This window comes from Equus przewalskii, chromosome 9 (genome assembly GCF_037783145.1).
Source record: "Equus przewalskii isolate Varuska chromosome 9, EquPr2, whole genome shotgun sequence".
NCBI classification, from domain to species: domain Eukaryota; kingdom Metazoa; phylum Chordata; class Mammalia; order Perissodactyla; family Equidae; genus Equus; species Equus przewalskii.
Window position 1 is genome coordinate 38,637,125 of NC_091839.1, and position 27,363 is coordinate 38,664,487.

Sequence of the window (27,363 nt, forward strand, 5' to 3'; positions counted from 1 at the left end):
GCGAGAGCGCGCGGTGGCTCTTTGCTGTCGGGGCTCGTTCCGGGGCGTGGTGCGCGCGCCGCCCGCCGGCCGCGCGCCCGCCCAGTGCCCGGCGCGCGCCCGCTGGCGGCGCTGCGATCCCTCGCTTGCGAGGCTGGCTCTACGTGGCGCGGGAGTGGCGCCAGAATTCAAACTAACAGCCGCAGTTGGCGGCGAGGCTCCCGCTTGCCCGGAGCCAAGTCCGCCCCGGACGGGTTGGGCGGCTCGGGGCCGGGAGTGGACTTGAGTTAGGCAGCGCAGGGCGGCCTCGGTTTAGGACCCACTCGAGAAGGCGGGCTGGCGCCGGCCGGGAGTGAGCGACCCGCGGCCGCCGCACGCCCAGAAAGGGAAAGTAGATGGCAGACCTGTTCGGGTGAAAACACTCTGTGAAAGCGCTGCGACTCTCCTCCGGTCCGCAGGGAGAGTACCGCGCCCCTCCAGCTCCCGCGGCCGGTGCGCCCTGGGCGGCGTCCGGGCCCCGCGCCCCGCCCCCCTCCCCTTCCGTGGGCCGGGCGCTGCTCCTACACTCTGATCTGCACGTCCAATTCTTCCTGAGCCAGCAACCCTGAGAGGTAAATACTCCATTTGGCGAAGGAGAAAATTGAGGCCTAGGGCAGCCAAGTAATTTGCCTAAATTCACACAACTGAAAAGCTTTTCTATTTTTAATTTCTTTGTACTAAGTTCATTATAATGAATGCAGGAGAAAGATTAATTTGAGAAATATCCCAGAATACTTTATCAAAACGACACTCAGAAAATTCAGAGGCAACGGTTTTATTAATTACTATGTGTGAGTAAATATATGTATATGCACGCGCACACAAGCACACATGACATTCGAACATTTCAGCATTTAAAAAAGTCTTCATAGCACTTATTCCTAATTCGTATTTAAATTTGTTTATTGTCCTCCTCGTGTAAGGAACACATAGTTTTGTGCACCATTATTTTTCTGCTTTAGAGCAATGCCTGGAATAAAGTAGGTTGTTAGAAACAATTGGTTGAATGAATGCATGCATATATGCGGTGGCTTTTTGGAAAATTAAAGCGAAGACCAACTTCCAGATTAAGAGATACTAGTGAAAAGCAACTATCTGTAACAGGAATGTAAGCGATGAAATATTCACTTGGCTGGGTAGTACGGTATTTTTGAATATCATTTTGTAATGTAGTGTAAATTTGCATATTGCTCATAGTAAAAAAACTAAAACAGTACAAAAAGATTAAAAAGCAGAGAAGTTCGTTTCCATATCACTGGAAATCTCTCCATTTTTAACAGTTTTTGAAACTTTTTATGCACATACAAATATATGTATATTTTCCCACATACAAATATGATCTATATACTTTTATTTTTTCTCTTCTTCCCCAAAGCCCCGGTATATAGCTGTATCTTCTGGTTGTAAGTCCTTCTAGTTCTGCTATGTGAGCTGCTGCCACAGCATGGCTACTGACAGACGAGTGGTGTGGTTCTATTCTGGGAACTAGGCTGGGCCACTGAAGCAGAGCACACCGAACTTTATCCAGTAGGACATCAGGGCTGGCTCTAGGATCTGTACACTTCTCTGCAACTTGCTTTGCTCTCTGTTAAATATCATAGACATCTTTCCATATCAGTACATATAGATGACCTTATTCTTCTTTATAGCTTGTACAGTGTTCAATTGGATGTATCGTAATTTTCTAATTTTTCACTATTTCAAACAGTGCCAAAGTGAATTAAAGCCGTATCATAGTGAGCTTGTGAGAAGATCTGCAAGATCAATTTCTAGAAGTGAGTTGAAGGTTATGTGCACTTAAGTTTGTGATAGACATTGCTTAATTGTTCCCACTTTCCTTCTGCTCCCACAAAATGGTTGTGTTGTGGTTATATTTTGAAATGTTTTACTAATTGAAAAATATATATATGACTATTGTGGGATGGCAATTATTACACAATTGAAATTGAAAACTGTTATTCTCTTTGTTGTCTTTCAATCGCTGTTTGCTGTACTGAAGACCATCACAATCATCTGGCCAAAAGCAGTATAAAACAATGATTCCCTACCTTGACTTATCAATTGAATTATTGGAGAGCTAAAAAGTATCAAATTTCTGGGCCCTGGAACGACTACAGCAGACTCTCCAGCAGTGAGACTCAGGAAACATTTCAAACAAGGATCTGGGGCAATGCTGTCCAACAGGAATATAACACGAACCACAGATGCAAGTTGCATATATAATTTTAAATATGCTAGTAGCCACATTTTTAAAAAAGTAAAAGGAATCAGATGAAATTAATTCTAATGCATTTTATTTAACCCAATATAATGAAAATATTTTCATTTCAACATATGATCAATGAAAGTTATTGAGATATTTTACATCTCTTTTTCTGGTACTCAGTTGTTGAAATCCAGTGTGTGTTTTACACTCACAGCACATCTCAATTTGTCCACATTTCAAGTGCTCCATGGCCACATGGCTAGTGGCTCCTGTATTGGACAGCATAGGTCTGGGGTGATTCACATATATGTAGAAGTTTGGGAACCACCGTGTTAGGGTAAGTGCAGTACTGCACACCTGACACATATTCCAATCTTTTTTAAAAAAACCTTTCATATTACTTTTGACTCATAAACTAATAACTCTAAGACATGCAATGTAAAGTGAAATGCATCCAGAGCCTGATTATTGATAACACTGCCCTCCAGTGAACGTGGGCGATGACTGTGAAGCTAGTACATAACTCATTCAGGACGTTTATCTCTTCAAGGAACAGAAAAACATACTGAGGGATGAAGCTATCAGTCATTGTTCCCACACCTAGAACAGTCAAGCAAATTGCTACCAAATATTTGAAGTGATTTAAGAACAGACCATATAAAGGTCACAACTGAAATTAAAAGTGTCCTCGAAGAATTTAGCATACTGAAAATAAATTCTCATATTTTGTAGCAAACTTCCAGGTAAGATCATCATTTTAATCATTTTCTGGAAGAAATTGTTCACTGAGCCCCTAGTGCATGCATTGTGCTTCAGGGAAAGCTAATATGAATACACAAAAGTCCTTGCCTTTCCCAGAAGAGTTTATAGTTTAGTAAGAAGTGTCTATCCAACTTTAGACACTTCTGCTTTAAAAATTAGATAGTCATTAAAGACTTTTGGGTAAGATCATAATGTGAACCAAATAGTGTTTTAGGAAGGGTTTGGGAGGAAAGATTAAAAGCAGTGTTTAGAAATTAGTGTGATCATTTAGATAAGATATTGTGAGGGACACTACTATAATTTTGGCCATGGAAATGGAAGGCAGGACAGAGAACAACATAGGGTGAGAGCTTATGTGTTGTTAGGTTCTTGTATGCATTGGACCATGTAATCTTCAAAACAATCCTGGCATGTATTTTTAACCTTATATTAGAGATGAGGAAAGTGAGGCCTAGAGATCTCAGTTAACCAGCATTCCCAAACTCATAATCATGTCAGCAGGACATGATATTGCTGTGTCGAAGAAAGAAATAGTAGGATGTATTGATGAACTGTGAGGGAAGAGAGGTAGTGGAGTGAAGCCTGGACAGCTACGAGAATGGCAGCTCCATTGACAGAAAAAGGGATGTCAGGAGTCACTGATTTGGGAGCAGGGAAAAGAAGATTCACTTTGGTTGTGTTAAATTGTGGGTGGAACATTCGGTTACATTCGTCCAGTGGACCATCAGAAATGTAGAAATGAAGTCCAAGAGAAAAGTCAGGCCTAGAGCAGAACCATTTGGCAAACCAATGTAGAGAGGCTGACTAAAGTCACATGCACAGATGAGTGTGGGGAGAAACAAAAAGAGCCAGCAACAGTGGCCTAGAATTAGTACCATAGTGTGTACAGATATCCTGCAGTAGACAACCTTTGAAAACATAGTCAATACACAGAAAGATCTGGTTAGGTCATGAATGTGTGAGAAAAAAGTTCACTATTAAGCTTTTGGTTAAATCATGGGAGAAATACACTACTTGATGCCACAGTTAGTGTAAGCATAATTAATTTATTCCAAAGCAGAAAAAAATTCAGTCCTCAAAGATAAGAATTATCTGGGCCAACCCTGGTCGCGTGGTGGTTAAGTTCAGTGCATTCCACTTCGGCAGCCCAGGTTCGGTTTCCGGGTGCAGACCTACACAACTCATCAGTGGCCATAATGTGGCGGCAGTTCACATACAAAATAGAGGAAGATTGGCCACAGATGTTAGCTCAGGGTGAATCTTCCTCAGAAAAAAAAAATCTGGTAAGGAGTTGATATCCAAAATGTGTAAAGAACTCATACAACTCAATAGTAAAAAATAGGCAGAGAATATGAACAGAAATTTTTCCAAAGAAGACATACAGATGGGCACCAGATACGTGAAAAGATGCTCAACATCACTAGTCATCAGGGAAATGCAAATCAAAACCACGAGGGATATTACCTCATACCTGTTAAAGTGGCTATTACCAAAAAGACAAGGCAAGGGTGTGGAGAAAAGGGAACCGTTGTGTGCTGTTGGTGGAAATGTAAATTGGTGCAGCCACTATGGAAAACAGTATGGAAATTCCTCAAAAATTTAAATATAGAACTACCGTATGATCCAGCAATTCCACTTCTGGGTATTTATCCAAAGAAAATGAAAACACTAACTTGAAAAGATGTATGCACCCCCATGTTCATTGCAGCATTATTTACAATAGCCAAGAAGTGGAAACAACCTAACTGTCCATTGACAAATGAATGGATAAAGAAAATGTGGTATATACATATTACTATATATATATATATATATATATATATATATAATAGTATTCAGCCATGAAAAATAATGATATCTTGTCATTTGCAACAACGTGGATGGACCTTGAGGGCATTATGCTAAGTGAAATATGTTAGAGAAAAACAAATATCATATCATCTCACTTATATGTGGAATCTAAAAAAACCCACCAAGTTCATGGATACAGAGAACAGATTGGTGGTTGGCAGAAGTGGGGAGAGAGGGGCGCAAAATGGAAGAAGAATGTCAAAAGGTACAAACTTCCAGTTATAAAATAAGTAAGTCCTGGGGATATAATGTACAGCATGGTGACTATAGTTAATAATACTATATTGCATATTTGAAAGTTGCTAGGAGAGTAAATCTTAAAATCATAACAAGAGAAATATTCTGTAACTGTGGTGATGGATGTTAACTAGGCTTTTTGTGGTGGTCATTTTGCAGCATATACAAATATCAAATCATTATGTTGTACACGTGAAACTAACATAATGTATGTCAATTATACCTCAATAAAAAATTAAAAAAATAAGAATTAAAGAATCTTACCTCTTAGTGTAATGTTCTTTTTTCCAATGTCTAAACTGAACTGATCAGTAGGTTTGATGGCAGAACAGACAACTGTGAACTGAAGAAAATTTTGTGAATACTCCATAAAATAATAAAGAGTTAAGTTCGTGAAACAGTGAAATTAAAGAGCTAAGTTAGGGGGAAAAATCATGTATATGCAGAAACATCAAGAGGCGGTTTGGTTCGTGAGTCTGAAGTTCAGAGGAGAGGTCAGGGCTTGAGTGTCATTGGCATGAGTAAGGTATTTAAAGCACGACACTGAGTGAGATCATCACGGAAAGAGTATAAATAAAGAGGAGAGAGCCTGTCACAGCCTTGGAGCATTGCAAACTGCACAGTTCCAGTAGAGAAGAAAGTGCCAGCAAAGGAGACCCCTTGAGAGGAAAACTGGAGAGTGTGATATCTCAGAAAGGAGCTGAAGAGTTTCAGGGAGAGATAGGTCAATTGGAGTAAATGCTTCTGAAAGGTCAACTAATATAACAGAGATGACCATTGGGTTTGGCAGCATGAAGATCACCAGTGATCTTGTAAACACAGTCTCTAGTGAATAACGATAATGGAAGCCCATTCGAAGAGGATTGAGGAGAAAGTGAGGTGAGAGGCAGAAATTGGTCAGTAACTGGAGAGGGTTGTAAGGTCAAGGGACTGCTTTTTAAATGGGAGATACTAGAGCATGTTGTATGTTCATGGGAGTGATTTTGGAGACGGGGGAGATTTGTGATGTTGGAAAAAAAGGCAAAAGTTATAGGAGCAAAATCCTTGAGAAGACAAGAGGAGATCTTCTCCAGAATACAAGTGGAAGTCTTTGATGGGAAGAGGGACACTTCATCTGTTTCATCAGTTAAAAGAGAAGACAGGTGTGAGAAAGGCAGTCATACACAGCCTGTTGACCCTTGCATAACTGCAGAAGAGCATGCCTTGGGCCTGGGACATTTTCCTACATGGAGATAAGGAGCTCTCACAGCCTGTGTTGGGTACATGAACTTGTTTGGGAGTACCTTTCCCTGTTCCAGGCTTGATGTGTGCTTCTTTGTTTTGCTTAAAGTGTGTACATCATATGGCACCTGGCCAGCCTCGCTGCTACATCTATTCCTGGTGGGAAGGGAATTGTGTCCCTCACCTGCAGCACAGGAGGGGTGCATGTAGACCATCTCCCTGTGTCAGCTTCAGGGCAAAATGTGGTGGCCATGAGGGCTGACACACCTTATTGAGACTGACCTTGCTATGTCTCTTCTCTGTGAGAGTAAAGTGTTGTTCCATCCATTGCCTGTGTGAGTCGTATCTTTCTTGGCAACTCTGAAATCTGCAAAATTCTGCAGTGGGTTGACATCTTGGTACTGCTGCTCCTGGCGGTGGGCAACAGGTGTCACTTGCTGGACAGTTTGTTGCAGCAAACAAGGTCATCAACAAAGTACACCATGGCATGGTGGAGATGCATGGGGTTCATCAGTCCACCATCCAGGCCTGGTGCCAGCTCCCTGGGGGGATGATGGGCTGACTAAACTGCTGGTCTGCCTCTGGCTGAATGAGGATAAATGAGGTGTAGACAATCTCCCTGTCAGCAAGGATAAACTGGTGTGATGGATGAGGGCAGAAATGCAAGAGGTGGACCTAAAAAACAATCGGAAAATTAACCTGGCTTCTGGCTACCTCACAGTCCCACACCATCCTCTAACTCCCACATGCCAGGGGTTGTAGATGACACCCGAGGGGAGTCAAAATCCCCTGTGTAGGAAGCTCCACCTGATCTGGGTTACTTAAAAGTCCCAAGTAAAACCTGTTTTCACTCAACACAAAACGACTGATAGTGTTGCTGAAAACATAACTGATGAAATGAGGTCCTTCTCTGAGAATGAAATATGTAAACTGAAAGATACATGTGGGCAGAAACCAGGGCAGTCTCATGCAGCTTGTTTGGTGTGCCCATTTGATAAGGAGGCCTTGCAGACCCAAATGTCTCAAGCTAAGTGGCAAGTCTAGAGAAGCTAACCACTGACGCCCGGCTGCATTGTGTTTTTGCCCCCAGGAAACAGGGGCAGACAGTGATAAGCCCATGTCACTCTTGATTTGGATTACAGAGTTTGAGAACAGTATTCACAACAACAAGGACTTCCCTAAGCCTAAGAGCCCCTGGAAAACATCATAAAGCCATAACTGCGTTTCAGTTAAAAGCCATAGATACCTGACTATATGACCCTTCCCCTGGGGACGTAGATGATGCAGTGGAAACCTTCAAGTGACAGGCATCTCCCCAGTGGAAGACTCCATTTTCTCTAATGTTGTCCCCTAAAATGACTGTGGGAGAAGTAATGGAAAAGCTCTGCTGATACGTCCTCTTTGGGATAAAAACAATAAAATAGTTTCAATGGTTTCCAAAAACTTGGGCTGGACAGATAGAAAACCAACAAGGGGAAGCCACATCCAGAGCCAAAAAGGGAATCCAAAGGATGACAGACAGGAAAAAAAGGAAAAGAACAGGGTCAATGCACAAAGCGATATGGTTTTGGTTGTTAAAATTGGATAGACAAAATGAAAATTGGTGAAATCCCTGCAGAAGACTCCACCAATGCTGTTGGGTAGAGAGAGGGCCCTCTAAATTAAAGATTAAGTCTCTAATCCCATGTTCCCATTGTGAAGGCCTGGCTGGTACAGAATGACTCAGACCTCCAAGCCATCCAAGACAAACAAGAGTCACTGAACTCACTAGCTAAGATGGTGATGGACAACAGAATAATCCCAATGATCCGCTGGTGGAACTGCATGGTCTTTGTGTTATTGCCAACACCTTTCGTTGTGTATATATCAATAATTCAGGGAAGGTTAAAACTGAGCTGGAGAAGATCCATGCTCAGGCAGGATAGTTATGAGCTGTATACCTGCAGTCCCCCTTAGACTCATTTTTAAAAACTCTTTAGTTGGCTTAATCCAGGCACTTAGGGTTCATGCTTAGGGACAATCCTTGAGGGAGGCCTGATCTTTCTGGGTCTGGTTCTCCTAGTGACTCTGATCAATACTGTCTCAAAATGACAGGGAGGGTTTGCAAGTGAACTACATCCATACAGATTGTTCAGGGGCTCCATTGGACCCAGTTCCATCTCCAGATTTGGAGCAGATGTTGGTCTTACCATATTTGATATGCTTTATCTGCTATTCCAGTGTCTCAGCAAGGGTCAAGTCTGGGTTATTGGGAAAGGCAGTCATGCACAGCCTGCTGGCCCTTGCGTGGCTGCATAACAGTGTGCCTTGGACCTGGAACATTTTCTTACATGGAGGTAAGGAGCCCTCATAGCCTATACTGGGCATACGGACTTGTTTGGGAATATCTTTCCCTGTTCCAGGTTTAATAATATGTACTTATTTGTTCTTCTTAAAGCTTGTGTATTGTACAGCACCTGGCCAAGCCCGCTGCTATATCTGTTCCTGGGTGGGGAGAGAAGGGAATCCTTCACTTGAAGCATAGGAGGGGTGCGTGTTCCTACATCAGCTCTGGGGAAAGATGAGCTGGCCATGGGGACTGACACTCCCTATTGAGGCTGATCTTGCTCCGTCTCTTCTCTGTGTGAGTAAAGCATTGTTCCATCCAATGCTTGTGTGAGTGATGTCTCTCTTGGTGACCCTGACAACTGCAAACCATGCAGTTGGTTGACATCCTGGGACTGATGCTCCTGATGGTAAGCAACAGATGCCACTTGCTTGATAGCAGGAAGTATAGGTAGAGATAATGGAGGTCCTGACTTATTGTTTGTATTTTCTCAAATAATTATGTGGCAAAGTCATCAACCGAGAAATGGAAAATTGGGAGGTATAAGAGGTTTAGAGAGAAATGATATGTGAAATTGTCAGTATGCAGAGTAGAAAAGCAGGCAGACGAGGGAAGTAAAGTAGGATTGGTTGGCAACGTGAAGTGCCCATAAGATTTATGGCCATAAATTTATTGTGAGTGAAGTTGTAAGCTTTCTTTTCCTAGAAATATTCACACACTTGGGTGCAGGTGTGGTTTAGCTGGGACTACTTAGGGTTAAAGCTTTGTCTGGGAGATAATGAAAGAAGAAAGCACTGAGAGAGTTGAGGGTGTTTGCAAGGAAATGATTTGAACAATGAACAAAGAAGTGTAAATTGGGTAAGGGGATGATTTGTAGTGAGAAAGTGATGGTGTCCACCCACTGGAGGTTTCATTAAGGCCAAAGAAGAGCTGCAGGGGGAAGACTAGAAATGTTAGAACTGGCAGGGTTAGAAAATAGGGTTCTGGAATTTGAGATGTTGGAGGTAGCATAGTTGTTGGTAAAGACTGAGTCAATAGTGTTACTGTGGGAGTGCATAATTGAGGTGGAAGGATGAAAAGATCGTTGGAGGCAAGGAGGTTGAGGAACTGAGAGTCTAAGATGTTAGGTGTATCATCACTGTAGATGACGGCAAAATTATAATTGGGAATAAAGACCGTGAAACAAGTGCTAGAGTCATCAGTGAATGAGGGGGTATGATCCAGGGGTTTGAAAGATGAAAGTAACAAGGAGAAGAAGCCAGTGTTAAAATCTGCTGGCCTACTTCAAAGATTATGGGGCTTTTGTAGGAAAGGCAGGGCCGGGGTAGGGAGGGGGTAAGATTTGGAAGCTACAATCAAGAGCAAGGGGAACACCCCTCTACCTCCAGGCCTGAGTTCCATGGGTGGTTCCGTTTGGGACTTTTAAAGTTGAAATGTCTGGAGACATTCAGTACAAGATACCAAGCATGCAATTGAATATACAAGCTTAGAATTTGGGAGAAGGTGAAGGATGGAGGTATGCATTTGGCATTTGTACTAGAAATTTATCATTTTTGGCCACCTCACATTCACAGAGATCCCCCTTCTCCAAGTTCTCTTGCTTTTTTTGTGTATCTATCCTTCGTTTGCTCTCAGCTCTTGTTATTTGGATGCAGTTACTGCTCTGTCAGCACTAGGGTAGGGCTGGTTGGCTTAACCATTCAACAAATCCTACCACCTGGCTACAGTGATGGGTTTGCAGGTGCACACCACTCAGTTTGAGCCAATGAAAGTCAGACTTGACTTTTGTCCAACTGTTGGGAAAAAGAAGCTTTCTCTTTCTTACTGCGTATTGAACACAGAGGATGTGAAATCTTAGAGTGCTGCCACCATCTTTTGACCACAAGAGGAGAGCCTACCTGTTATTGAAGTCAACACACAGAGGGGAAGAGAGAAGAGCTGAGTTGAGAGGCAGAGAGAATTGGGTTGTAGGGATACTATTTGAACAGGAGTGATTCCTGTGGCACTAGAGTGTAACCAGTCCTTAGTAGAAATCAGGTCATGTTCAGTTATCTACTGCTGCATAATAAGCCACCTCAAACTTAGTGCCTTAAAACAAAAACAATTATTATTTCTCAGATTCTACGGGTTAATTGGACAGTTTTTCTGACTGGGGCTTACTCATGCTGAGACATTGAGTTAACAGATCTCCTGGGGGTGTGACTCAGCTGGGACAACTGGGCCTCTCTTTCCACACGGTATTTCATTCTAGGCTTCTTCGCAGCATAGAAATATCTGGACAGTATTAAGATCATCTATTAAGCATCTGCTTATATCATGTATGCATAGGTTCCATTGTTCATATCAAGTCATATGGCCACGCCTAGAGACAATATGGAAGGCGGATACACAAGGGTGTGGATACTGAGAGGTGTGAATACTGAGAGGTGTGATTCATCAGGGCCATTACTATAATGATCTATGACAACCTGCTTCTACTAATTCTTAGAACGTTTGAAATTCATCTATGGACCAAACGGGTATATCAACCTCACTTTACCTCATTAAAAAAAAATCTATTATGCCAACTATCTTACCTTTCCTGCTCTAGATCCACTCTTCAACCTTCTCCATCTTGCTTTGTGCTCTGGGAAGCTGACTTCAGTGGATTCCATCAATGAAATCCCTTTCCTCTGGCTTCCCATTGATTTGGGCCAATAGGGAATCCTAGCAAGAGATCAGAGGGAGGAGAGAGTTGCTGTTGGCCTCCACTGAGGGGATAGCTTATGTTAAGGTCACCTCTTCACTCCGTCTTTCTTTCCTTGCCCCTTCAGATCGAAGGGTAGTAAAGCTTAACTAGGGCTAGGATACTATTCTATCCTTTTGGTTTTCCTACACATTGTCCACCCTATAAATAACCTTTTTCTTGAACTTTTCTCAAATTATCCATATGTTTCCTGTTGGGACCCTGAATAACATTTACCTGTAAACTCCTGTTTTAATGAACTAGGATTAAGTGCACTTAAAAGTACATATGCACTCATATACATAATAGTGAATATCCTTGTCTTGTCAACCAGGCCAAAGTGATTTAATCTTTTGGTTTCTATAACCAGCTTGACCTGATGACTATGATATTTTTTCAGTCCATCATCCAAGGTTATGCACCATTGTCTAAACGAAAGCTGTCTTTCAGTCCATCCTTGGGCAGCACCTTACAACTGCCCATTCTACTGCAGCTTCTCACAAGTAAACTGCAGGCAGTATTAAGTAAGATGTTCAGATAATTCTTAAGCACTGTTTAGAAAGGCTGCAAGCAAAAGATTGCCTAGAAACTGGCTGGGAATGCTTATAATGACTGAATTCTGTAACTTGTCAGTAAATTTATACAATTGCTGTTAGCTATCATTTTATAATAACTTCAGGGACATAAATTCTAGAATCCTAAATCCTCAAAGTAAGGTTTGTAAACCGATGTTGTCTCAACACTTTCACCCTTTAGCTTTACAATGCACAACGATGTGTCATGTGTTTTAAACTCAGGTTTTAGGAAATTTCATAATTCTCTAAATGACAAACAGCTAGACGATAAGCAGCTATTACAGATTTCTTAAGATATTTCAAGAGGTTGAAATCATGGCCAGAGTTTTGCATATTGTTAAAGTAATTTTCCAATGCACTACAAAATTTTGCCAGTTATTTTTGATCATACATCCAATGTGATGACTGGTTATATTTTATAAGTACTTCAGCTATTAAGGATCAAATATCATGAATGGTTGAGTAGTTTCTTTAAAACAATTGAAGTGGAGCTGGGAATGGGCTACAGTGTGTGGCTTCCTAGATGCACACTTTTACTTTGCTTTTGTCACACTGGTACCTTCTTGTGATATTCTGGGTGGTTTCTGTCAGGTGTATGGAGGAGCCTGAAATTCGTGTACTGTTGCAAGGCCATGGATCAGAAGCCCTTTAGCTCAGAAATGTTATTTAATGGCCTGTCATAAAGAGAATTTTCCCAGCTCACATTGTGTGAGTAATCAGAGCCTGTCAATTTTGTGAAATGATTGTATAATGAGGGTTTTGAAATGGAAGGAAATTCTGAGTTTATTTCTGGGAGATATTTATATACACGAATAGAAAATGAAAGATAACTTTTTCAGAAAGGCACATTGGAAATCAACTTATTTGGAAAGAGTTTAATTAAATTCAAATATTCATTAACCATGATATACATTATGGATAGACCTTATGTACATGCTGTGTGCTTTGAAGATAGACATCAAGCATCAGCTATAATTTATACTTTTGTGGCTATTAGAAAACCCTCATGAGTTAAAATAGACTAAAGACGCAACAACCAAATGCAGTGAGTGAAACTTGATAAATTCTGGTTGAAAAACAACAGTTTAAAAGACATTTTTTTGACACTTGAGAAATTTGATTTTGGACTGGATGTTATATAGTATTAGTGTATTGTAACTTTCTTAAATGTGTTAACGTTATTGTTTATAGAGGAGAATCTCCTAATTCTTAGAATATACATGCCGAAATATTTAGAGGTGGAGGTTCATGATATCCACACGTCACTTTCATATGGGTCAGACAAATATTCACACATATATATTTCACATATTTGCTTTGTTTCTGTGTATAATGTATGGCAAATGGTTCAGCAGTATGTATATGAGATACATATGTGTGTGTGTACACATACTGACATATATGTATGTATTTTTATAATATTCTCTCCTTCCCCTCCTACACACGTGATATATCATTGACAATTATTAAATCTAGTTGGTGTATATAAGGTTATTCACTGATTAGACTTTCAATTTTCCTATGTCTTTAAAATGTTTCTATACGTTTAGAAGTGGTGGGGCCTGGGGTGCAGAGAGGAAACCCTGTTGGGGGGTGGCGATCCCTGTGGTAGGGTATGACAGAGACAGTTATTTGTCTCCCAACATCTATATTCTCTTTCTTCTTCCTTCGTATTCCGTAGTAAGAGAACTCTGAATTTATTTGGGGTGGCAAGGTGCCCAGCCAAATTACAGTTCCTACCTTCTCTTGAATCTGAGTGTGGCCATGTGATTAAATTCTGGCCAGTGAGATTTAAATGGAGGTTGTTGGGCAGCATTTGGGGTAAGATATCTTAAAATGGAGAGTGGTCACCTTTTATCCCTCAGTCTTTCCTGCCCTTCTTCCTGCTGCCTGGACTGTAGACATGAGTAGAGCTCCAGAAAACATCTAGAGCCATGAGGTGACTGTGAGGATGCAAGCTGTGTGCCAGGATAGTGCAGCAGAAAGATAGAAACGTGGGTTTCTGATGACTGTTGTCTTAGCCTGTTCAGACTGATGTGACAAAATGCTAGAGACTGAATGGCTTATAAACAACAAGCCTTTACTTCTCACTGTTCTGGAGGCTGGGAAGTCCAAGAACAAGTTGCCAGCAGATTCTGTGTCTGGAGAGAGCCCACTTCCTGGTTCATGGTCAGCATCTTTTCGCCCTATCCTCACCTGGCAGAAGTGGCAAGGGAGCTTTCTTGGGCCTCTTTTATAAAGGCGGTAATCCCATTCATGAAGGCTCTGCCCTCATGGCCTAATCACCTTGCGAAGGCCCCATCTCCTAATACCACCCCATTGGTGGTTAGGCTTCAACACATGAATTTTACTGCACTCAAACATTCAGACCATATCAACCATGTATCTACTATACCAGCTCTGGGCTGTTCAACTCTGGTTTCTGCTATGTGTGAGAGAAATAAGCTCTATTTTGTTTAAGGCATTCTTTTTTTTTTGTTGTGGAAGATCAGCCCTGACCTAACATCTGCCACCAATCCTCCTCTTTATGCTGAGGAAGATTGGCCCTGAGCTAACATCCATGCCCATCTTCCTCTACTTTATATGTGGGACTCCTGCTACAGCATGGCTTGACAAGCAGTGCTAGGTCCGCACGCGGGATCCAAACTGGTGAACCCCGGCCACCAGAGCAGAACCTGTGAACTTAACCGCTGTGCCACAGGGCCAGCCCCGGCATTCTTAATTAGAGGTTCCTCATATGTAACTAAAGCTAATCCTAACTGACACAAAGGGAGATAACACTGATAAGATAAAGATGTTCTAGACATACGTATAATTCAGATGAGAATTAGGAAATCTGCTTGAGCAAATCTGAAATCTGGATTGAAAAACTAGAGAACGATAGTATAAGCTATAAGTTTTTGGCAGTTCAGGGAAGCCATGTGGAGATGTTTCTTAGAGTATTTTATACATTAAGAGCCAGTCTACTGACCTTTATTCAGTTAGAAAGAAGAAATGGGATAATGCCGGTGCAGATCCCCCTGTAGTTTTTAATAGTCAAGTTTTTGTTGGGAACTTAGTTGAGGCTACTTTGGCTCATTATACCAGAAGAGGATCTTTCAAATATCATTTAGGGGCCACCTTGGTGAGTACAGTGGCTTAGTTTCATTTCCTCTGACTGCTAGTTTCTAGATGCTGAGAAGGAGAAGAGAGGGTCAAGTAAGCTTTTGGTAAAAGAGTAAAGAGGGAGAGAATTATCTTTGTTGTTCCAGTCTGTGATTCCTTGACTGCTTTCTTGCCCTCTGTCTTCAGTTTTAGGAAAAATTGAATGCCTTCACACAAGGTAACTGTTTATAAGATACATCCTTTTAAAATCAGCTTTCAGATTTTTGCACTATTCGAAAGAACTTCCCATTTCTCATCCTTTAAATTTTTGCACTAGAACCTTAAGTATAGATGTATATCTTGCTTTTAAATGTCTGCAATAACATCTTTTCCTCTGTTTGGTATGTCTTTAAGTGATCACCAAAATGGACTCTCAAGTATTTACCGCTGAAGATCTTTTACATAGATGAATGGAGGTTGCCCTCCAGTCAGGGAATAGATGACGTGATGGCTAATTTTATGTGAAAACTTGGCTGGGCCACAGTGCCCAGATATTTGGTCATAGGTTATTCTAGATGTCTCTGTGAAAGTGTGTTTTGGATGAGATTAACATTTAAATTGGCATATTTTGAGTAAAGCAGATTACCCTTCTAATGTGAGTAGGTCTCATGCAAGCAGTTGAACGCCTTGATATAACAAAAACTGACCTCTCTTGAGCAAGAACGAATTCTGCCAGCAGACTCTTTTTAGGCTCAAACTGCAACTCCTTTGGGTCTCCAGCCTGCTGGCCTACCTGCAGATTTTGGACTTGCCAGCCTCCATAATTCCTGCCAATTCCTTGAAATAAATCTCTCTCTCTCTCAATACAGATTTAGATATCCGTTTATATAGATATCTAAATATAGACATCTGGATAGATCTACATCTAGAAATACATGCTGTTGGTTCTGTTTCTCTGGAGAACCATGACTAATGCATACGATTTATTTGATTTTTATTTGCTATTCTTTCTTTAATTTCTTATTGCTATTGGGACATTTGCCTTTTATTCATAATTGTTTCAAAACTCTGCCATCTCTGGTGTTGTGTTCATACGGAACTCTTCTAGCTTCTTTTGTCTAAATGTCTGAGATGGTTATGAATTTTAGTCCAAAATATTGGCATGCAGAGGGTGTCACATTCCTTAATTTCTCTAAGAATTAAATCTGCTCTAAGCCTCCACGTGTAACATGTCAATCATCTCTGGGATCTCCTTCCCCATTCTGTTAGTTTATACAAGAATGTCAGTCTTATGAGAACACTAGCAGAGGGTCTAGTTTGTTAATCCAAGGTGGTTGTCTGCATCGCTGCGATTTCTTCTGCTACTTGATGCAGCTTTTCTGAAGCTGGCCCTCTAGTTTAAGTCACATATTCTTCTTTGAGACAAGTCAGGTGCCACTCACAGTGACCATAGATTTTCTTGAAAAGAAGTTTACTGTTGCTCTCAGCATTGTGCTGCTTGGTGTCTATCTTCTTCTGTAGGCATCCCATTGCAGTTATTCCGCATGCAGTCGTTCGTTCATGTGGGGCCGGCTCTCTTCCATGTTTAATCTCACTTCCAGACCTCGACACTTCCACTTGCCTTAGAGGATCTCCTCCACTCCTCTGATTTGCTTAATACTGTCTCACTCACTCAAAGCATTAGTCTCCATGTCTCCCTCTCGGAGAAGACTAGCTTTTTAGAAAAGTCTGAGTTGAGGTTGTTTCCTAGAAGCAAAAGTCTTTATGACAAGTGAAACCAAATGTTTGGCTAACTGCCTAGATTAGATGAGGGAAAAATATCTTCAGCTGAGGGAGCAAATTAATATATCAGTGCATTATCCTGTCGTGTCATTGCACAATATTATGTTTCCTCATCATTTTTTCCTTTGCTTTTATATAGACCCCTGTGTCATTATTTTTCATGATTTCCTCCTTAGAATCCTAATTTTTCACTGATGGAATACGTACTTTTGTTAAGTATGAAATTTGACAGCTATGACACTTTGAGTACATGATGTTTCAGATCTTGTCTATTCCCCATTTCAGTTTGTGTTTGATACTGAATGTTTCTAATTCTTCAGCAAATATTTCTTTGTTAAATTTCACTTCTGATTTCTTTTTTGACCTCTTCTTCTGTGTGTGCAATTCTGTTTCCAACTCTTATCTTTGATCTTTACCTTTGGTGGTTTGTTTCAGTGACAATGGTTATGGAGATGCTTGAGAAGTTATTTTTATGTCATTTACCATTCAATCAATCTGGTTCTATCTAAGCCTTATTCCTGGGGTGACTCAGGTAAGATTTCCAGCCACAAAGGGCTGTCCCAAGGGTGGGGCCTCAGGAGGATGGGCTGGATCAGCTTTTCATGGAGCAGTTGGAAACTTCTCAGTTCAAGAGGTAGTTGGAGCAGGGAGAATCCAGCAGTCAGTACCAGTGGAAGAATGTCAAGCATCAGCTCCAAGGAGCAAGTTCTAAGCTATAAGCAATAAATGATATAAAGATTCAAGAACCAAACTGCCCAGGGCACTTTACTCTCTGGCTCCAAGGATGCCTCTTTTCCCTGGTTAAGATGATTTCTTTGCTACTTTCTCTTCCTTTACCTATCTCTTAAATGGAGGTGTTACTCATGGTTCTGTTTGTGGTTCTCTTCTCTTCTCATTCTATTCATTCCCTCTGAGTGGTTTAATTCATTGGGTATCTGCTATGAGCCAGGCACTGTTCTAGGAGCAGGGCTTATAGCAGTGAATAGGTCAGACATGTCCTTGCTTGCGTAGAGCTTTTGTTCTGGTGGAAAACACAGTCAGAAAAAGTAAATAATTAAGCAATGTAATTTCTGATAATGATAAGTACTGGAAGAATATAAAACAGGATGCTGTAATTAATAGAGAATGGATTCTACAGAGCAGAGGGGCCCTCCACGCAAAATATGGGGTGAGATTGCTCCAAACAAAGGAAACAGTTGATGTGACGTCCCTAGACAGAGGGAATAGTTAGTGTAAAATAATCAGTTGGCATAATCAGGGAACAAGAAGAAAGCCACTGTGACTGGAGAGAGCAGAGAATGGAAGGCGATGAGATTGGAAGGAAAGAATTTTGATTTTGTATTGAATGTGATGGAAAGCCACTGGAGGGTTTACACCTAAAATATGATTTACACCTAAAAAATTAGTTTTTTGTTTATTTTTAATCTTTTTATGCCCAACATATTGTAGACAGAAAACTGTATAAAACCAATGTATACATTAATGAATTATTAAAAGTTCAACATCCTTGTAACTCCCGTTTAAGTCAAGATACAGAATTTTGCCAGCCACCCCAGATGCTCAAAGTGCATCATCTTAATCATAAGATTACTACTCTGAATTTTACTGCAATCAATTCCTTGCTTTTCATTATAATTTTGTCATCCCTAAACATCATTGTTCTCTCTTTTAAGTCTCTACTCTGTTTCTTTTTATCTTTCCTCTCATGTTTTATTTGTTGAGGAAATTGAGTCATTTGACTTACATGGTTTCTTAGTCTTGATTTTGTGGATTGTATCCTCATATTATATTTTAACACACTCCTCAGTCTTTTGTATTTCCACTACATTGTGTCTAGGGTCTTATTCAGATTCAATAGGTACATAATGTCTGATTGTCTCTCTTTCATGATGCTAGCTGACATTGAAACTCAATGCCTAAATCCATTAATTTTTTAGGAATTATATAATTGTGATCTCCAAATCTCCTTTTCACACCAAGAAGAATACTAGTTCTCAAGAATATTGGGGATGACATAATTATAATATCACATAATTACTTGTTTGTTTTATTCCACATTGTATGCACAATAGTCTCAGAGAAACACTACCAATACTACTACCATTCCTGTGATTGCTGAAAACATTTAAACTATTTTTGTGTATGTTCTCCTCATTTCCTCACCTTTAAGAAATAGGTGTATAGTACAGTTGCACTGTATCAATATTGTAAATGCACAAACCACTATACACTATATTCTCTTTATAATCCTCATCTAATCTTTGTTCTACAAGTAAATAAATATTTAGTGTTTACCAATAGTTCTTACATCAATGTTTCTCTACTCATTATGTTATCTGAAGCTCATTCCCTGGTAGATTTGACAGGAATGTCTCATGTGAACAATATTCTGTGACTTCTTACTTATGGATAACAGTTTACTTGTGGTACTTTTTTTCTTGGTGAGGAAAGTTGGCCCTGAGCTAACACTTGTTGCCAATCTTCCTCTTTAAAAAAAAATTTTTTTGTTTTTTATTTTGAGTTCATAATAGTTTACATCAATGTAAGATTTCAGTTGTACATTATTTCTTGACTGTCACCACGGAAGTGCTCCCCTTCACCCCCTGTGCCCACTCCCACCCCCCCTTCCCCTGGTAACCACTGAACTGTTTTTTTTATCCACATGTTTGTTTATATTCCGCATATGAGTGAAACCATCTGGTGTTTTTCTGTCTCAGTCTGGCTTATTTCGCTTAGCATAATTTCCTCCAGGTCCTTCCATGTTGTTGCAAATGGGATAACTTTGTCTTTTTTTCTGACTGAGTAGTATTCCATTGTATGTATATACCACATCGTCTTTATCCAATCATCAGTCGATGGGCACTTGGATTGTTTCCATGTCTTGGCTATTGTGAATAGTGCTGCAATGAGCATAGGGGTACATACGTTACTTTGGATTGTTGATTTCAAATTGTTTGGGTAGATACCCAGTAGTGGGGTAGCTGGGTCATATGGTAGTTCTATTTTTAGTTTTTTGAGGAATCTCCATACTGTTTTCCATAGTGGCTGCACCAGTTTGCATTCCCACCAGCAGCGTATGAGAGTTCCCTTTTCTCCACAGTCTCTCCAACATTTGTTATTTTTAATCTTAGTGATTATATCCATTTTAACAGGCGTAAAATGGTACCTTAGTGTAGTTTTGATTTGCATTTTCCTGGTGATTAGTGATGTTGAACATCTTTTCATGTGTTTATTGGCCATCTGAATATTATCTTCTATGGAAAAATGTCTGTTTATCCACTCTGCCCATTTTTTGGTCAGGTTGTTTGTTTTTTTATTGTTCAGTTGTGTGAGTTCCTTAAATATTATGGAGATTAACCCCTTGTCAGATATATGATTTGCAAATATTTTCTCCCAATTGGTGGGTTGTCTCTTTGTTTTGATTCTAGTTTCTTATGCCTTGCAGAAGCTCTTTAGTCTGATGAACTCCCACTTGTTTATTTTTTCTTTTGTTTCCCTTGTCTGAGAGGACATGGTATTCGAAAAGATCCTTTTCAGTTTAATGTCAAAGAGTGTACTACTTATATTATCTCCCAGGAGTTTTCTGGTCTCAGGATTTATGTTCAAGTCTTTGATCCATTTTGAGTTTATTTTTGTGTATGGTATGAGAGAGTGGTCTACCTTCATTCTTTTGCCTGTGGCTGTCCAGTTTTCCCAACACCATTTATTGAAGAGACTATCTTTTCTCCATTGCATGTTCTTGGCACTTTCGTCGAAGATTAGCTGTCTGTGGATGTGCAGTTTTATTTCTGGGCTTTCAGTTCTGTTCCATTGATCTGTGTGCCTGTTTTTGTACCAGCACCATGCCGTTTTGATCACTATGGCTGTGTAGTACATTTTGAAGTCAGGGATGGTGATACCTTCAGCTTTATTCTTTTTTCTCAGGATTGCACTAGCAATTCGGGGTCTTTGGTTGCCCCAAATGAATTTTAGGATTCTTTGTTCTATTTCCATGAAGAATGTCATTGGGATTCTGATTGGGATTGCATTGAATCTGTAGACTGCTTTGGGTAGTATGGACATTTTAACTATGTTTATTCTTCCAATCCATGGGCATGCAATCTCTTTCCATCTCTTTATGTCATTATCAATTTCCTTCCTAACATCTTATAGTTTTCATTGTATAAGTCCTTCACCTCCTTGGTTAAATTTATTCCTAGGTACTTTATTCTTTTAGTTGTGATTGTAAATGGAACGGTATTCTTGAATTCTCTTTCTGTAAGTTCGTTATTGGAATATAGAAAAGCAACTGATTTCTGTAATTTGATTTTTTACCCTGCAACTTTACTGTAGTTGTTAATTATTTCTATTATTTTTCCTATGGATTCTTTGGGGTTTTCTATATATAAGATCATGTCATCTGCAAAGAGCGAGTTTCACTTCTTTACTCCCTATTTGGATTCCTTTTATTCCTTCCTCTTGCCTAATTGCTCTGACCAAAACCTCCAGTACTATGTTCAATAAGAGCAGTGATAGTGGGCATCCTTGTCTTCTTCCTGTTCTCAGGGGGATGGCGCTCAGTTTTTGCACACTGAGTATGATGTTGGCTGTGGGTTTGTCATATATGGCAGTTATTATGTTGAGGTAATTTCCTTCTATCTCCATTTTGTTAAGAGTTTTTATCGTAAATGGGTGTTGGAACTTGTCAAATGCTTTCTCTGCATCTATTGAGATGATCATGTGGTTTTTATTCCTCAGTTTTTTGATGTGGTGCATCACGTTGATTGATTTGCAGATGTTGAACCACCCCTGTGCCCCTGGTATAAATCCCACTTGATCATGTTGTATGATCCTTTTGATGTGTTGCTGAATTCGGGTTGCCAAAATTTTGTTGAGGATTTTTGCATCTATGTTCATGAGCCATATTGGCCTGTAGTTTTCTTTTTTTATGTTGTCCTTGTCATGCTTTGGTATCAGAGAGATGTTGATCTTGTAGAATGTGTTAGGAAGTGTTCCATCTTCCCTAATTTTGGAATAGCTTGAGAAGGATAGGTATTATATCCTCCCTGAAAGTTTGGTAGAATTCCTCAGGAAAGCCATCTGATCGTGGGGTTTTATCCTTTGGGATGCTTTTGATTACTGTTTCAATCTCTTTCCTTGTGATTGGTCTATTCAGATTGTCCGTTTCTTCTTAATTCAGCTTTGTGAGGTTGTAAGAATCTAAGAATTTATGCATTTCCTCTACATTATCCATTTTGTTGGCATATAGTTTTTCATAGTATTCTCTTTAATTTGTTGTATTTCTGTGGTGTCTGTTGTTATTTCCTCTCTTCCATTTCTAATTTTGTTAATCTGAGCTTTCTTTGTTTCTTTGTAAGTCTGGCTAGGGGTTTGTCAATTTTATTTATCTTCTCAACGAATCAGCTCTTTGTGTCATTGATCCTTTCTACTGACTTTTTTTGTTTCAATAGCATTTATTTCTGCTCTGATTTTTATTATTTCTCTCCTTCTGCTGACTTTGGGCTTTGTTTGTTCTTTTTTTTCTAATTCAGTTAGGTGTAATTTAAGATTGCTTATTTGGGATTTTTCCTGTTTGTTAAGGTGTGCCTGTATTGTGATGAATTTCCCTCTTAATATGGCTTTTGCTGCATCCCATATGAGTTGGTATGGTATGTTATCATTTTCATTTGTCTCCAGATATTTTTTGATTTCTCCTTTAATCCCTTCAATGATCCGTTGCTTGTTCATTAGCATGTTGTTTAGTCTCCACATCTTTGTCCCTTTCTCAGCATTTTTCTTGTAATTAATTTCTAGCTTTATAGCATTATGATTGGAAAAGATGCTTGTTATTAATTCAATTTTCTTAAATTTATAGAGGCTTGCCTTGTTTCCCAACATATGGTCTATCTTTGAGAATGTTCCATGCACACTTGAGAAGAATGTGTATTCTGCTGTTTTTGGACGGAGTGTTCTATATATGTCTATTAAGTCCAACTGGTTTAGCTTTTCATTTAATTCCACTGTTTCCTTGTTGATTTTCTGTCTGGATATCTATTCATCGATGTGAGTGGAGTGTTGAGGTCCCCTACTATTATTGTGTTGTTATTAATATCTTCTTATAGGTTTGTTAATAGCTGCTTTATGAACTTTGGTGCTCCTGTGTTGGGTGCATAGATATTTATAAGTGTTATTTCTTCTTGATGGAGTGTCCCTTTGATCATTATATACTGCCCCTCTTCATCTCTCTTCACCTGTCTTATCTTGAAGTCTACTTTGTCTGATATAAGTATGGCTACACCTCCTTTCTTTTGTTTGCTATTAGCTTGGAGTATCGTCTTCTACCCCTTCACTCTGAGCCTGTGTTTGTCATTGGAGCTGTGTTTCCTTGAGGTGGCATATTGTTGGGTCTTGTTCTTTAATCCATGTTGTCACTCTGTGTCTTTTTGTTGGAGAATTCAATCTATTTATCTTTAGGGTGATTATTGGTCTCTGAGGGCTTAATGCTGTCATTTTATCACTTATTTTCCAGTTTTCCTGTGTTTCCTTTGTTTCTCGTCCTGTGTGTTTTGGTCTATCCATTGAATTATGTAGTTTTTTATGATATGTTTCTTTGTTTTCTCCTTATTTATTATTTGTGTCTCTGTTCTGTTTTTTTGTTTAGTGGTTACCCTGAGGTTTGTATTCAGAATCTCTTGTATAATATAGTCCATTTTCTGAAGGCCTCTTATTTCCTTAGTCTAAACCAAATCAGTCCCTTTCCTCCTCCCCTCCTAAGTTGTTTTTCTCATATCTTATTTCATCTTATGTTGTGAGATTGTGGTTAAAGTGACAGGATTATCTTTGGTTTTGGTGTTTTCCTTCCCTTTAGCTGAATCCTATACTTGAGTATTTGCTATCCTATTCTGATTTTGTCTACCTATTTATCTCCTTACTCTGTGTTTTGTGGTCTCTTTCTCCCTTTTTTTTCAGGTATGAGGGCCTCCTTGAGGATTTCTTGTAGGGGGATCTTGTCACTACAAAGTCCCTTAGCTTTTGTTTGTCTGGGAAAGTTTTTATTTCTCCTTCATATCTGAAGGATATTTTTGCTGGATAGAGTATTCTTGACTGAACATTTTTGTCTTTTAAAGTTGTGAATATCTCGTTCCATTCTCTCCTAGCTTGTAAGATTTCTGCAGAGAAATCTACTGAAAGCCTGATAAGGGTTCCTTTGTAGGTTATTTTCTTCTGCCTTGCTGCCCTTAGTATTCTTTCTTTGTCATTCATTCTTGCCAGTTTTACTACTATATGCCTTGCAGTAGGTTTTTTACATTGGCAAATTTAGGAGATCTGGAAGCCTCTTCCACACAGATTTCCCTAGGTTTGGGAAGTTCTCTGCTATTATTTCTTTGAACATGCTTTCTGCTCCATTCTTCCTTCTCCTCTACTTCTGGAATAGCTATAATTCTTATGTTGCATTTCCTCATTCAGTTGGATATTTCTCAGAGACTTTGTTCATTTCTGTTTAGTCTTAGTTCTCTCTCCTCTTCTGTCTGGAGCATTTCAACATGTCTATATTCAATTAGACTGATGCATTCCTCTATGATGTCCACTTGAGTGTTCAGGGAATCTGTATTTTGTTTTATCTCTTCCATTGTGTCTTTCATCTCTAATATTTCTGATTGATTCTTCTTCATAGTTTCAATCTCTTTTGTGAAGTAGCTCCTGAACTTGATGAACTTTTTCTCTACATTCTCTTTTACTTCATTGAGTTTTTTGATGATAGCTATTTTGAATTCATTGTCATTTAGATTACATATTTCTGTGTGCTCAGGACTGAATTCTGGGTGCTTCTCGTTTTCTTTCTGGTCTGGAGATTTGATGTAGTGTCTAATGTTATTAGAGGAGGTAGGTCAGGTCTTAAGCATTTTGATATTATTTGGTTGCAGTTACCGCCTATCACCACTGTGTGGGGGGTCCAGAGCCACTTATTCTGAGCCCTCTGCCTTTGGTGGAGATCCCAGGCAGTGGAGTGAGTGAGGGGCAGGTGGGGGAAGGGGCACTTTCTCCTGTGTGCTCTCTGGGCTTTCTTGCTCTGCTCTCTCTATCTGGTCTCCTTGGGTGTTGGCTTGATGAGGTCACACCTTGGGAAAGCTTTTGCCCGATTAGAGGGCTTCTCTCTAGGCTTCAAGGGCCCTAGGGAGTCCTTAGTGATCCCACAGATGAATGACCCCCTCCCCAATTCCTTCCCTCATGGAACCTCCTGCAGTCGTAGATTGCAGTCTTGAGAGGAGGGAGTGAAGTTCTCTCTTACAATGTTCCAGCTCCTCTGAGGGAGGCTCCAGCTTCTCTGCCCTCCGTCATGTGGCTGCATGTCTCTCCAACATTTTTTGTGTTGTGTTAGGATGTCCTCTGTTGGAGTGTGGTTGCCCCTTTTTGTTGTATGTTGGAGGGGAGAGAGTCCCAGGAAAGTCCACTCCACCATCATGCTGACGTCACTCTCCAATATTCCTCTTTTTGTTTGAGGACGATTGTTCCTGAGCTAACATCTGTGCCAGTCTTCCTCTATTTTGTATGTAGTATGCTGCCACAGCGTGCCTTGATGAGTGGTGTGTATGTTTGCACCAGGGATCTGAACCTGTGAACCCTGGGCCACCAAAGTGGAGCTTACAAACTTGACCACTATGCCACCAAGCCAGCCCCTCAGCACTTAATTTTGAAAGTCACTTTGGCTGAATATAACATTTTAGGTCATATTTTCTCTCCTTGAGTACCTGAAATATGTTACTCCATTTTCTTCTGGCATAAAGCATTCTTGTTGAAAAATCTAACGATGATTTGAATTTCTTCCCTATTAAAGTCACTTTGTCCTATCTAGATGCCAAAAAGAATTATTTTTTCTCTCTTTTTCTTTAAAACCTAGAATTTTACTCATTTCTTTCCTCCAGCTTTATGGAGATATTATTGAATTATAACATTGTGTAAGTTTAAGGTGCACAGCTTGTTGATTTGATATACTTATACTTGGCAAAATGATTACCACCATACCTTCTAACTAACATCTTCATCACCTCACATAATTACCTTTACTTTTTTGTGGTAAGAACATTTAAGATCTACTTTCTTAGCAAATTTCAAGTATATAATACAGTATTATTGACTATGATCACCATGCTCTACATTAGATCCCCAGAACTGATTTAGCTTATAAATGGAAATTTGTACTCTTTCACCAACCTCTCCCCATTTCCCCCACCCCACAAACCCTGGTAACCACCATTCTAATCTCTGTTTCTATAAATTTGGCTTTTTTTATTTCACATATGTGATGTTATAAATCATTTGTCTTTCTCTGTCTGGCTTATTTCACTTAGCATAATGCCCTCAGTGTCCATCCATGTTGTTGTAAGTGGCAGGACTTCCTTCTTTCTCATCTCTGAATAATATTCCACTGCATATGTACCACGTCTTCTTTATCCATTCATCTGTTGATAGACACTTAGGTTGTTTGCATAACTTGGCTATTGTGGATAATGCTGCAATGAACGTGGGCATGCAGATATCTCTTTGAGATGATGTTTTCATTTCCCTTTGGTTATATACCCAGAAGTGTATAAGTATTGTATATAAGTATTTACATTCCCACCAACAGTGCACAAGGGTTCCCTTTTCTCCATATCCTTGCCAGCACTTGTTATATCTTGTCTTTTTTATGATAATCATTCTAACAAACGTGAAGTAATATCTCATTTTGGTTGTGATTTGCATTTCTCTGATGATTAGTAATGTTGACCATCTTTTCATGTACCTCTTGACCATCTGTATGTCTTCTTTGGAAAAATGACTATTCAGATCCTCTGCTGATTTTTTAACTGGATTATTTGTTCTTTTGCACTTGAGATGTTTGAGTTCTTTATATATTTTGGATATTAACCCCTTATCAGACATATGATTTGCAGATATTTTCTCCCATTTAGTATGTTGCTTTCTCATTTTGTTGATGATTTCCTTTGCTGTGTGGAAGCTTTTTAGTTTGATGTAGTCCCACTTGTTTATTTTGTTGTTTTCACTTTTGGTGTCAAATCCAAAAAGTCATCACCAAGAACAATGTCAAGGAGCTTATCCTCTATGTTTTCGTCTGGGAGTTTTACTGTGTCAGGTCTTTTGTTCAAGTCTTTTATCCATTTTGAGCTGATTTTTGTGTATAGTGTACAAGAGGGATCCAGTTTCATTCTTTTGCATGTGGGTATCCAGTTTTCCAAACTTTATTTGTTGAAGAGACTATCCTTTCCCCATTGTATATTCTTGGCTCCTTTGTTGTAAATTAATTGACCACCTGCATGAGTTTACTTCTGGGCTTTCTATTCTGTTCCATTGATCTACGCATCTGTTTTTATGTCAATATTATTTTGTTTTGGTTACTACAGCTTGGTAATATAGTTTGAAATCAGGAAGTGTGATGTCTTCAGCTTTCTTCTTTTTCAAGGTTGCTTTGGCTATTCAGGGTCTTTTGGTTCTATACAAATTTTAGGATTATTTTTTCTATTTCTGTAAAAAATGCCACTGAAATTTTGATATGGATTGCATTGAACCTGTAGATTGCTTTGCATTGTACAGACAT

General features: G+C 39.6%; 1 long non-coding RNA gene across 1 annotated transcript in view; it reads left to right on the forward strand.

Moving 5' to 3' along the window:
- The first annotated feature begins 41 nt into the window (after window positions 1-41).
- The window catches only part of LOC103559463 (uncharacterized), an 83,332-nt gene continuing 56,010 nt past the window's right edge, over window positions 42-27,363 (forward strand). The window contains exons 1-2 of the long non-coding RNA XR_546982.2: window positions 42-590; window positions 1,727-1,793. This is a non-coding gene — a long non-coding RNA (uncharacterized lncRNA). The remainder of the gene's footprint in view (window positions 591-1,726; window positions 1,794-27,363) is intronic.